We start from the raw sequence: 13,653 nt of genomic DNA, 5'->3' as shown, positions 1-13,653 counted from the left end.
TCTGTTTCTTACACATATAAAATGGTGTCTCCTTTCCATGGATATTTGAGACCACATGGTCTCTCACACCTCCTAAAATAATTCTCTTTGCCTTTGCAACATCCTTTTTCCATTGGGATAATTGTTGTGCATCAAACTGCTAGGGTTTTGCAATGTCAGTTTTAACATATTCTAACACCCCATTATCATCAAGCATTTCTTCCATTTGATTCTTCTAGGCTATGAAATTTGAGCTACCCTCTACGCCATACTCCAATCTTAGTTTATTGAAATACATTCTCCCAAATCTGAAGAAAAAATTGATGCACTGAAGCTGCAAATTCGAAATTTATGAGGGGAAAAGTCGAAATACTAGTTATAATGTGATTTCAGGGCTCTGATACCATGTAGAAATTTGATAGAAATTTCAAATGATCAAGATTTCAAACTGAAAAACAAGAGGCACAATTCTATTCTACTGATATGTGGAATGGAAATCTCAATTTAGAACAACATGCATAGACATGCAACAAGCAAAACCACAAGTGCACAATGATTTCTAGGGGAAACTAACTAGGAAAAGACACTCAAGCCTGTTTTCATTAATTAGTTGAATAGAGAAACTATTACAATTTCTTGCTCCAACCATCACAACCTACAAAAGAATAATTGCTCTCTCTATTGAATTAGAATCTATGGCCAACACTTAGCCAATTATCAGCTCCTCCAGCATCCTATTTCCTTGCATAAATCTAATAAAATTTGAGCTCCTAAACAATAGGGAAGTCCCTATTTCCTTGTGCAATTCCCAAGGAATTGATCCCCTGATTGCATGCAACAACTATACATTCAACTAGTAAACAACTCATGTAACATTGGCCTTGTCTCTTCCACTTCAACTGAGAAATTCAAATTCCATGCCTACATTAGGTATTTTGGGCTGATTGACTAGTTAAATGATAGATCTTTGCGTTAGAATTCTATCCCACTGCTCAACTGACTCTATTAATAGTTAGAGGTTAGTTAACTGAATACAACTAAAAATAACTAAACTAGATTGCTAAAATTTAGCAATCATCACATGCATGAATGAACTCTAAGCCAATTTAATGAGCTAACTGAGTGATAAGATCCATGTCACACTAGCTAACTACCTCCAAGTTGTCCTACTGATGTGGAAATTAGATTTACTCAATTTGACTAAGGCTAAAGTCAAATTGAGCCTTTCTTGCTACATTTTTTTAACGAGTTTAGTGTAATGTAACCAAAGTTTAGATTAGTTTAGATTAGGAATTATCTTTTTTCAATTCAATCCTTCTCTAGAATAAAGGATCCTAGGCTAACAGAGCTTATAAACCTGTTGAGGGTAGCTATACCATATGACTTGGGTTGTTAAAGAGCCTCGATCTAGCTTATTCCTCCCTTAATGAATTAGGTGTATCATGCCCGTGTAAAAAACTACATACTAATTGATGGTAAAAAATGACATCTAGAAAATAAAATTTTAAATAAATCTATCCGTTTTAGCATACTAAGGTCAAGATATTTATTAAGACCATAGAGAAATTTCTTAGGGTGATTCATAAGGATAAATTCATTTTGAACATAGTGACGGGGTTTCTCCATGTAAATTCCCTCTTCAAAATCACCATGCAATAAGGTGGGTCTAAATTCTATCTTATGGACATCCCATTTATGGAAGCAGCAAGGGATAAAATAAGGAAAATGGTATTCATGCTGGTCATGGCAGAAAATGTTTCATTATAATCAATTCCTTCAACTTGTGACAATGCTTTGGAAACTAATTGAGCCTTATGTATTTTAACACTTCCTTTAAATGCATACTTGGTTCTATACACCCATTTACACATGAAAGGTTGTAAAATATCCCTATTATGTCCCTTCTCTTTATAATAATAAATGTGACTTCAATACTAGCGTGGGGGGAAACCATGACTAGTTGAGCCTCTAATTAAATATCTGACAATTATTAATTAAAATTTTTGGGTAGTTGGCATTGTACAAATGGTTAGTGGCATCCTGTGCGTTGGAATTTAATTCAACCAATCTAACAATGATGTCTAGCTCATAGGGAGTCCTATGCTTGATGTAGTTTTTTTCTGAAGAATCACCATAACAGCAGGCTTATTGGGAAGTTATAATACTATGACTATGATGGTTGGGTGTCCCAAGATTTGAAGGAATTTCTACCTCGATAGGTCAACTTAGATGCTCATGGGAATAAAATAGTTGTACTATGATTGGAAAGATCTTTCCAACGGTATGTGGAAATTTATAAATGGCCTCCTGGATTAGGAGTTATGCCCAGTCAAAGTGAGGTGTCCCAAAGTCAAGTTGCAGAGCTAAAAGTAATTAGAGGACCCCTTGGAGTAAGTTTGAGTTTGGCGACACTGCCAAACATGGTGGAAAAATTGGTGGAGGTGATATTTTAAATAATGTACAATTTCATGGGCAGATATGATGCCATGCATCCCCAAGAGGGCATTGGTGCAACTGCAATAGGAACAACTGCTTGATAGTTAAAGTTGACAGGGAAGATTAATTGTGCCACCCTCCACTGACAAAACCAAAAACCACACAATAATGAGAGGCACGAAACGACAAGTATATTTCTATAAGGAATAGGAAAACATGGAGTAGAAAACACATCATGTGGTGGAATTTGTTTGGTTATTGATGACATCAACATTGAGCTAATAGAGGGGGACATGTTTCATGTAGTTTTGGGGTTTTCAGGTACCCAAGCGGGCCATTTTTGGGTGACATGTGGACCACTCCAGAAGAAACATATGGCATTGATGATGTAAGCATGATGTCATCCCACTAGAAGGAGTCTGAAAGGTTTTGGGCACCATAAGCACACATAGGAACTGATAGGCTAATTTGGAATCAGGATGACAGGGCAGTTGTTGGATCCAACTCAACCTAGTAGGTAGTTTATTAGACAACACGGAGTCAATATGGAAAGCACAGTGAAGTTGCCTATGTTCAAATGATTTGGAAATGAGGATCCAGACCAATTCTGGTTCATGGTAAGGGATGTATGGGAAGCACAAGGAGTTATAGATGATAATATAAAGAAAGTGACACTAGTTAGCACCCTGCAGGACCATGCGCTGACCTGGTATATTAAGCACTCCAATGATAATCCAAATGTGGGAGTCGTGGATATCCAAGAAACGCTAAATAGAGAATTTAACAGGTCGAAGTCTGAAGCACAGTCGATCATTGGATTCAAAGAAATCACAATGCTACCAGGTGAGACTCCTTGGGTGTTGGATCAGAGGCTAAAATGTACGATTCGTGAAGCTAATATGAATCTGAGAGATGAACAGCCTCGTGAGTGGTTTTTAGCTTTGCTAACGCCACATTTAAGGAGTGCTCTATCGCAGCAGAAGATAATGACTCAGGCGGAGGCCTTAGAAATTGCTATGAGGCTACATGAGACCCCGATGCAGGATCCTAACTTAATATTTCAGTAGATCCACATGCAACTGAAGAATTTATGCCTTCAGATGCAGAGTCTAAAACAGAACAGGGCAGCTCGACCAAAAGTGTGTGGAGAGGTATGGTGCGTAAAATGTAAGAGTCAGGGTCATGACAAGGACCATTGCCCGGTTTTCACAAATTACCTAGCAGGAGGAGGAGTGATGCCTTTGAGTTCGGAGGCACGAGAAGGACCTAGCACGGTGCTTGATTTGTGGTGTGTGATTTGTCAAATAGTTGGAAAATATGCCACGAACAATTGTCAGTTGTTACAGAAGTATACGCAAAACTTGCAACAGTTGTTCTGCAACTTTTGTAGGTCAGTGGGACATGATGAGCACTCTTGTAGAAGCTATGAGTTAATGATGGATAGAACTCCCAACTACAAAGTTTAGGCTGAAACGCGACCCCTTGACCAGATTGTAGGAATGGCGTGAACATGATTTCAAGGGTGCGGACGAGGCTGAGGTGGAGGAGGACCTAGAATAGGTCGCGGACGAGGTTGAGGCGGAGGAGGACCTAGAATAGGTCGCGGACAGTTGATATGCTACAGTTGGGAGGGCCAGGACATTATGCCCACAATTACATGAATCCAATGAGCCCATCGTGTTTTTATTGCACCTTGTTTGATCATGAGATAGAAGATTGTCCTATACTAATAGCTAGTATACGTGACAAAGGAGCGCTACTACCTCCCCCGACTCAGGCCCTACAAATGATGAGGTCTGAGCTGTGCGAGGAATATCCGAATATGACATTGTGCTCCAAAGTGGAATCATGATGGGAGATGACAAATGCAAATAGCCAGAAGATAATACTTAGGTTTGCAAACCTTCGGCGAAAGAAGTAGAGTTTGATTTGGAGTGCACCCGGGAAACCTTCATGGAAGCTAAGAAGAGCTTCACTGATGCCTCCACTTCAGGAAGAAAAGATAAACTAGAGCTATAGATGGACCCATCTATACTCACAACATTCCTGGAAACATGTATGAAGTTACTACGTGACAGTAAGGCTGTAAAATGATTACAGGAACTCATTAATAGATACGCTGGGATTGCGCCAGGAGAACTACACGTAGTCAGGAAGATTAGAAAACATAAAACAAGGACGGGAAGAGAAATGAGACTTACCATGCAGATCAGAGAATGAGATGGATCAAGTCATCCTGGATTTAGGATCAGATGTGAATGTTCTGCCAAAACAGACATGGGAGAGAATGGGGAGACCTGCGCTGCAGTGGTCTCCATTTCAGCTAAGAATGGCGAACCAACAGAAAATAATACCCATGGGGTGATTGCAGAGAATAACTATGGATATTGAGGGAGCGAGTGTGCTAGCCAACTTTGAAGTAATAGAGATTATTGATGATATCAATCCCTATCCCGCAGTCTTGGCAATTGACTGGGCCACTGACATGATCGGGGTAATTAATCTGAAGAAGCACAAGATGATTTTTGAGAAGAAATCACTACGCGTAATTATACCCTTGGAACCTACTAAAGGATCGCGCTATACGGAGCTAGTGCATGACTATGAAAGTGATGATGATTTGGATTGCATATACAATATAAAAACACGAGAGAAAGACTGGGTAAATGCCACTGCAGATTGTTGGGTTGTGTTATATTCTTTCCACGGCTAGCCCACGTAGTTAACCGGGGGTTAGAGGGGAGGAGGTCACAGGGGGTTTGAGGGGCACCTGTAACCCCACTTTATGGGGTCCGGGGTAGCACCCCGAAAATTTTGGTTTTGAACCCTATGTTAGGTTGGGCAGACCCACCTATGGTTTTGTGCATGATTTTCACACATGCTTTTGGACGCGATGGTTTTTGGTCCATGGTTTTAGACGCGATGGTTTTTCGGACCATGGTATTGGATGCTTCAGCATGTATAAATATGTATTGTAACATTGAAAGGAACATAATGAAAAATCAAGTTGGTAGTCTCGGTTTTAGGATCCAGGGGAAAATCTCTGTGTATATGTGTTTTATGTGTTATGCTCTCGCATTTTTTATTTTATGTGTTTTAGAATTTGTATGCAGGTAATTTTTGTATGGGGTTAAAACCTACATTTGGTATCAGAGCAGTTTTGGCTTCAATGGGATGCCTTTGTTGTTGAGGGGTTTTGCTCGGGCCTATGGTATACCCTATTCAGTGGGAGATCTGCGAGATCGATTCTAGTGGTAAAAGAAGATGGCAAGCAGTGGAAAGATAGAGATCGAGAAATTTAATGGTCAGAGTTTTGAGTTGTGGAAACTCAAGATGGAGAATCTATTGGTGGATAAAGATCAGTGGATCGCGGTAGATCCGGGTACTAAACCAATAGGAGTGTGCGATGAAGAATGGAAGAAGTTGGATCGGAAGGCAAATATCACAATACGATTGTATGTCTCAGATTCAGTATTGCTGAATGTATCAGGGGAAGCTATGGCGAAGGCTTTGTGGGACAAGTTAGGGACTTTGTACCAATCTAAATCTCTGGTGAATAAACTGTTCTTGCAGAAAAAGCTATATAACCTGAGGATGAAAGATGGAGACTTGGTGACAGAACATCTGAACGCATTTAATATTGGGTAAGTTAGTTAGCATTTGTTGATATTAAAATTTCAGATGAAGATAAGTGCATCAGTTTGTTGTGTTCTCTACCAGATTCGTGGGATAGTCTGGTTGTTGCAATAGGTAGCAATGCAACTACCTTGCAGTTTGATGAAATAGTCTCATCCTTGTTGACGGAGGAGATGAGACGGAAAAATATGGAGAGCTAGAATGGTGATGCCTTGTTTGTATGAGGACGGTCCCAGAACAGAAACAAAAATAAGTCATCGAGTGGGAGATCTAAATCTAGAGGGAGATCTAAATCTCCAGGAAAACCTGTAAAGGTGGTGTGCTGGAAATGCGGAAAGGAAGGGCACTACAAAAGGGACTGTAAATCTAAAGCTTCTGATAAAGGAAAGGGATCTGATGATGCTCCTTCTGCAGAGGCGAAAACCACCTCAGATGAAGGTGGGGATGTGTACTTGGCTTCTTCAAGTACACATGTAGATCATGAGGCATGGTTGATTGACTCAGGTGCATCCTTTAACTTCACTCCCCATAGAGAGTGGTTCTGCGAGTATGAGAAATACGATGGTGGTGATGTCTTCTTAGGGGATGATAGGAAGGCTAGAATCATTGGTTGCGGAAAAGTAAAGTTGAAGTTGCAAGGTGGAAGGGTTAGAACACTTCCGGGTGTTCTGCATATTCCTGCATTGGCCATAAATCTAATTTTTGTAAGCAAGCTAGATGATGCAAGTGTACAAACATTGTTCAAGAAGGATACCTGCAAAATGGTTCGGGGAGCACTGGTATTGATGTGGGGAGTTTGGATTGGAACTTTGTACAAGCTACAAGGTAGCACTGTTATTAATGGGTGAAACAATTCTGTGGTTCCTAAAAGTGGAGCAGAAAATCTAGTGGTATCTGGAGAAAAGACCATGTTGTGGCATCAAAGGCTTGGAAATATTGGAGAGAAGGGCCTTCGAATACTTCATGTTAAAGGTATGGTAGAAGGTATGAGTAATAGCTCTCTGGATTTTGATTTCTATGAAAATTGTGTATATGGGAAGTAGAATCGGGTGAGTTTCCCCTCTGGTAGTAAGAGGGCGAAACAGATATTAGAGCTTGTGAACAGTGATGTGTTTGGACCTGTGAAGGTTCCATCACTAGGTAAGTCTCTGTACTATGTATCATTTATAGATGAATTCTCAAGGAATACATGGATATATTTCCTTAAGAAGAAACCTTAAGTCTTTGACAGGTTTAAAGAAATTAAGGCTCTCGTGGAAAATCAGACAGAGAAGAAGATAAAGGTGCTGAGGACAGATAATGGTGGAGATTTTTGCAGCAAGGAATTTGAAGAATTCTGTAAGAAGTGTGGTATATCACGGCAGAAGATTACTCCATATACACCTCGACAAAATGGAGTTGTAGAAAGAATGAACAAGACGTTGATGGAAAGGGCAAAAAGCATGCTCAGTGGTGTTGGGTTAGGACAAGAATTCTGGGTAGAGACGGTGGATATTGCATGTTACCTGGTCAATAGGTCACCTTCATCAACGTTGGAGGATAAGACTCCACAAGAGGTATGGACTGGTAAGAAACCCTCTCTTTCACATCTAAGGGTATTTGGATGTGATGCATATGTACATGTTCCAAAGGAGAAATGAACCAAGTTGGATAGTAAATCTGAAAAGTGCATCTTTATCGGGTATAAGGATGGTTTAAAGGGTTGTAAGCTTTGGAACCTAGTAAAAAGGAAGGTTGTGTACAGCCGAGATGTGGTGTTTAGAGAGGTGAAAGATGTTATTAAACATGAATTCCAACCAAAGGAACCTGAGAAGATAGATTTTGAGCTAAAGGAGGAAGAATCAAGCTCTATAGCAGAGGAGGAATCAGAAGATGAAGAGCTACAAAAAACTGTGGTTGTGAGAAGATCAATTCAAGAAAGAAGGCAACCAGAAAGGTATAGTCCATCTGCTTTCTATTCAAATTTTGCTTTGTCTGTTACTGATGGTGATCCCAAAACTGTGAAGGAAGCAGTGGATTCAGAGGATAGAAAACTCTGGAAAGAGGCCATGGTTGATGAAATGGCATCTTTGCACAAAAATGAGGCTTTGGATTTGGTGGAGTTGTTGGCTGGAAGGAAAGCCATTGGCAGCAAATGGATGTTCAAAAAGAAGACAAATGTAGAAGGAAAAGTGGAGAAATACAATGCTCGGTTGGTAGCAAAAGGTTATTCCCAGGTGCCGGGAATTGATTTTGGTGATATTTTTTCTCCCGCTGCCAAGGTAACTTATATTAGATTATTTTTATTTGTTGCTGCTGCTTTTGATTTTGAGGTATAACAGATGGATGTGAAGACATCATTTCTTCATGGGGATTTGGAAGAGGAGATCTACATGAAGCACCCTGAAGGTTTTGCAGTGAAGGGTAAGAAAGAACTAGTATGCAAGTTAAAGAAGTCTCTGTATGGGTTAAAACAGTCACCAAGGATGTCGTATCAGAAATTTGATACATTTATATGGGGACTTGGCTTCACCAGAAGCAAAGCAGATCACTGTGTGTATTTTAAATTAATTGGTGACCGTGTTATTTATCTGGTCTTGTATGTGGATCATATGTTGTTGGTTGGAAATGACAAAGAAGTTATCCAGGATTTGAAGATACAATTTTCCTCCAAATTCGACATGAAAAATCTTGGTGCTGCAAACTGTATTTTGGGCATGGAAATTAAAAGAGATCGGGCAAAGAGGAAGCTCTGGTTAAACCAAAGGAAGTATGTCTAGACAATATTGTAGAGGTTTAGTATGCAGGATAGTAAACCGATGAAGGTTCTTATTCCTGTAGGTGTGAGGTTATCTACTGAACAGTGTCCCAAGACACAAGAAGAGGAAGAGGACATGTCCTGTGTTCCATATACAAGTGCAGTCAGTAGCCTGATGTATGCAATGGTCTGTACTAGACCAAACATTACACATGCAGTGGGAGTATTGAGCAGGTTTATGTCAAAACCAAGAAAGGAGCATTGGATAGCAGTGAAGCAGGTTTTCAGGTATTTGCGTGGCACTAGTGATTATGGTTTGTGCTACCAAGGAAGACTAGGATTGGACAGAATGTTGGATATTCATGGCTTTGTTGATGCAGACTGGGCTGGAGATCTAGATCAGAGAAGATCTACAAGTGGTTATGTGTTTAACCTATTTGGAGGTGCAGTTAGTTGGATGAGTAAGAAACAATCTGTAGTGGCACTATCAACTACAGAGGCAGAATACATGGCAGCCACTCATGCAAGCAAGGAAGTAGTTTGGTTGCATAGATTGTGTTCAAGTATGGGGTTAGTACAGGAAGCTATAAGGATAGATTATGATAGCCAAAGTGTAATTTTCTTAGCAAAGAACCCTACATATCATTCAAATACAAAGCACATTGATGTTCAGTATCACTTTGTGAGGGATATGATAGAAGACAAAAAGGTGTTTCTGGTAAAGGCAGATACTTTGAAGAATACTACAGATGCATTGACAAAATCTATGAGCTACAAGAATTTCTCTTGGTGTAGAGAAACAATGGGCATTACAGGGCTGGATAAATGACTAAGCTCTCTTGTGGCCCCCTGTGGAAAGAAAACAACAAGTGGGAGAATGTTGGGTTGTGTTATATTCTTTCCACGACTAGCCCACGTAGTTAACCAGGGGTTAGAGGGGAGGAGGTCACAGGGGGTTTGAGGGGCACCCGTAACCCCACTTTATGGGGTCCAGGGTGTTATCACTTAGAATTTTATCAAGGTTAAAGAAAGAAATTTTGGAGGTAACCACAAACCAACTTTTAAGCACAGAATCTAGCCAATCTATACTCAGAGAGGGCTCTCTCTTTAAGATTTATCTTTGTTTGTTAAGGTATTAGGCTAGTTATGAAAGCTTGGGATTTTGATTGTGTTTGGTGGTGGAATTCAGGAGCAGATGGATATAACAGAGTATCTCAGGCCATTGGGCTATGGAGTCAGCTGTAGATGGCTAAACTACATTTGGATGATTCAACAAAGGAGGGCTTCACAGGGAAAGATAGCTAAACAAGGAACAAATGGTAACTTGAAAGAATGGAATGGATTTGAAGGGGATGAAGGGCAGTTAAGAATCCTTCAACAAGTTTCAAAAGGAGGGAAAGTGAATGGTCACTGTTAACTCTACTACATGCTGCTGATTTTACAAGAGAAGGAATAAGTTTGGTCCTTGGTTGCTGGTTTAGAGATGGTTTATAATGGTTATCATTGTCTCTCCCTTTTTTTCCTCTACCTCCATTTCATCCTTATCTCTCTCTTTTTCCTTTTCTCCTTATAGCTCCCACACCTCCATTTCCTCCTTTCCCATAAATTCCCCTTATTTCCTTTTTTAAACCCCTCATAAACCCTGTTTAACTAGCCCCGGGTCATATTTGGTTTTAACATTATTTAACCTTATAAACCCCGATAACCTTTTAAATACATATTAATCTATCATTTTGGCTTTACCTCGGCGCTAAAAGTCCTAACCTATTATAACTGCGCGCTTTTTCAATTTACACAACCCAGCAGGCATGTACATGTCATATCAACCCTCATCACATGCTGTAATTCATGACCGTTTGATCGCTCCCGCCTTATCATCCGACGGTATACGTTTTCCCCGCTCCTATTAATTGCTCAACCGTTAGCCCGCGGGAAAGTGGTTTCCCCCGCCCTCCCATCTGCCACGTGGTGTTTTGTTATTGCATCACTTGCCCTCATACGGATACCGCCTTTACCTGAAAGCGGTGCGGGGAGACTGCTCACTGCCCTTCTAGTACGGTCCCCCGCTCGTTAACCTGTGCACAGCTCCCACCCCCGATAGCCGTCTGATCTTTCCCGCTGTGATCTGACGACCCAAATTTGTCTCCGCTCATGTTCCTGGATAATGTCCTCCGATCCAATATGCACCGTTCGTTTTCGTGATCCGATGGCTGCTATTGATCCTGGTGCCTCTGTGTTGTCCACCGCCGCCCGCCATCAGATCTGGGCCATCCATTTTGTCATCCAATGGTCAGTATTCATTTGCAGGCCATCATCCATTTTCATGCATTTTTTACTGTCTTCGGCCTGTTTTGTGCACGCAAAGAAGGAAGAGATCATCTGGTACACTATGCATTGAATTCTCATCAACCATAGTTAAAGGAACAACATGGTCAAGGACGAGAAGGACAATCATTATCAGCTCAATGTCTACAACAATTATTGAAATTTATTCATATAATACTTCATCTTTTTGTGAAGGACAACAAAGTACTAGTAAATGTCATTCTATCCATTAAAACATTCAGATTGTAGTAGAGGACCCATATCTAACTGTAAATGCGGTTGGTGGTCAGTTATGACCCCTCCACGCATGGTTTGCAGAGAAATTTTGTAGTCAACCCCCATATATACTGAAAAACAAGATGTAATCATATTGATGAGTGTTATTTTGTTGTGAGCTTCAACTTCTGGACACTGTAACTACTATGTAACCTGCAGCTTCTGGTCTGCATTTCCAGCTAATACAAGCTTCTTTTGCTATTGATTGCTCACTTTCCACTTCTTCTTCTTATTCCAGGTTGTGCCTCTTTTGCATTTATTCATGTGTTGTTAATGTTTAGCATTAGAGGGGCTGTCATCCCACCTTTGTGTTAGGATTTAGCATGTATCATTGAATTTGTTTGCAGGTTTCTATTATTTTAATACCAAAGAGCTGTCATCCTATCTATGTATTAGAACACAGATTTACAGACCTTTTTACTGGTTGCAGTTGGTCATCACAGGGTCCTTTGCATCTGATGGTGTGATCAGTCTTCTCCATCATCACATTTTCCTTAAACTGTGAGTAATTGGTGGTCTAAAGCCTTGTAGCCTGGGGGTGTTCACCCATGTCTAGGGTCAATCATAGTAGAAGTGGTTATCTGGCTTGAATATGTAGCATTTCTTTCATTCATCCACCATTTATCCAACATTTTGTTGAGTTTGTAATGTTCCCGAGAATCTCTGATATACAACCTAGGAGAGTTTCTTGGGGTGATAACATTAATTGGCGCCGTTGTCGAGGAAAGGAGAATTGAAGCTCAGCTTCCTTGGGAGAATGACACAGCTTCAAGCTTTGATGAAAAACAAGGTTTGAACACAGTTTTTGGTTGTAATCATCTGTCTGGCGACTCCCTTGGAGGAAGACCATCATTTGGCGACTCCACATTAAAGTTCTGGCTCAGTTTGTGAGACACACTCGAAGAAATCCTCAAAAATTACCAGCTGAACCAGTGCCTGAACCTGAGAGGACTTTTAAAACGAAGAAAGCTTCACAGAAAGAGGCATCAGGATTAGGTAAGCCTAAGAATTCTCATGCATCTCTGAAAGATAAAGTTGTTGCTAAAGATTTACAGTTAGAAGATTTAGAGCACAACATTGTTAATAAAGAAATACCTTCAAAGATTAGTTCAGCCCCTTGTGTAGTTAGTTCCCCTTTGAATCTTAGTCCAAAGAAAGCTTCCCATTTAGTCCAAAACATCCCTTTATCTCTGCCATCCATCACATTACTCCCTACCATTCAATCTGTTAGTGTTCCTCTACATATTCCAATCATGGCAGGACAGAAAGCACCTACGAGGATAGAAAGAATTGTAGCTACCAGATATGGACCATTGGTGTTGCATGTGCCTTTAAATCCTATGCCTATGGGATAATATCAAAAGTATATGCCTAAATTCACTGGAATAGAGGGAGTGACAGCGGAAGAACATCTTGAAGCTTTTTACAGTTATGCTGATAATTTAGATATAAGTGAAAATGATGTGTGGATGAGAGTTTTTGTCCAGAGCCTTGATGGAGAGGCTAGGAAGTGGTTTAGAGAATTACCCCAGAGATCAATAACAAATATTGAAGCATTAGATGATGCATTTTTGAAGCAATGGGGAGATAAAAAAAGACTTGTTGTACTATCATATTGAGTTTGGTAATCTGAAGAGGGAAAATGGTGAATCTTTGCTTGATTTTAATAAAAGATTCAATCGAATGTATAGTAAGATACCAGCTGAGGTAAAGCCTACTCCTACCTCTGCCAAACTCACTTATGCCAATGCTTTTGACTCTGATTTTTGCCTATTATTGAGAGAAAGAAGATGTGCCACTCTAACTAATATGCAAGGTGTAGCACTAGAAGTGGACTCTAATATCATGGCTACAGAAAAGCTCAAAAGTCAAGCTGACAGGAGGAGACAGAGAAATCAAGCTTCTACTTCTTCTGCATCATCTTGAGATCCTAAATTAGATAAAATGACTAAGATGATAGAGTCATTGGCTACTGAAATTTCTAAGCTAAAGGTTGAGCAGAATCCTGGGAAAACAATGCAGCGAAACACATTTGCTCCAAGAAATCCAAATCCTTTCAGAAGAGCAAATGAGCAATTACAAATTATGCAGAGGGGTGAAGATTCAAAAGAAGAACAAAAATTTAAAGCTCCCTTCTAGAATGTAGTTATGGAGGATGAACAATTTGAAGAAGATGATGAAATTCACTGCATGGAAGATAAAGGCAGCGCTGCATTTTTGACATTGGCTGAGTATGAACAATCTTTACTGCAAGAACAAAACAG

This window comes from Pinus tabuliformis, chromosome 7 (assembly GCF_031772625.1).
Source record: "Pinus tabuliformis cultivar Carrire ecotype Pingquan chromosome 7, CPIR1, whole genome shotgun sequence".
NCBI lineage: Eukaryota > Viridiplantae > Streptophyta > Pinopsida > Pinales > Pinaceae > Pinus > Pinus tabuliformis.
Note: the sequence above shows the minus strand (reverse complement) of the source record.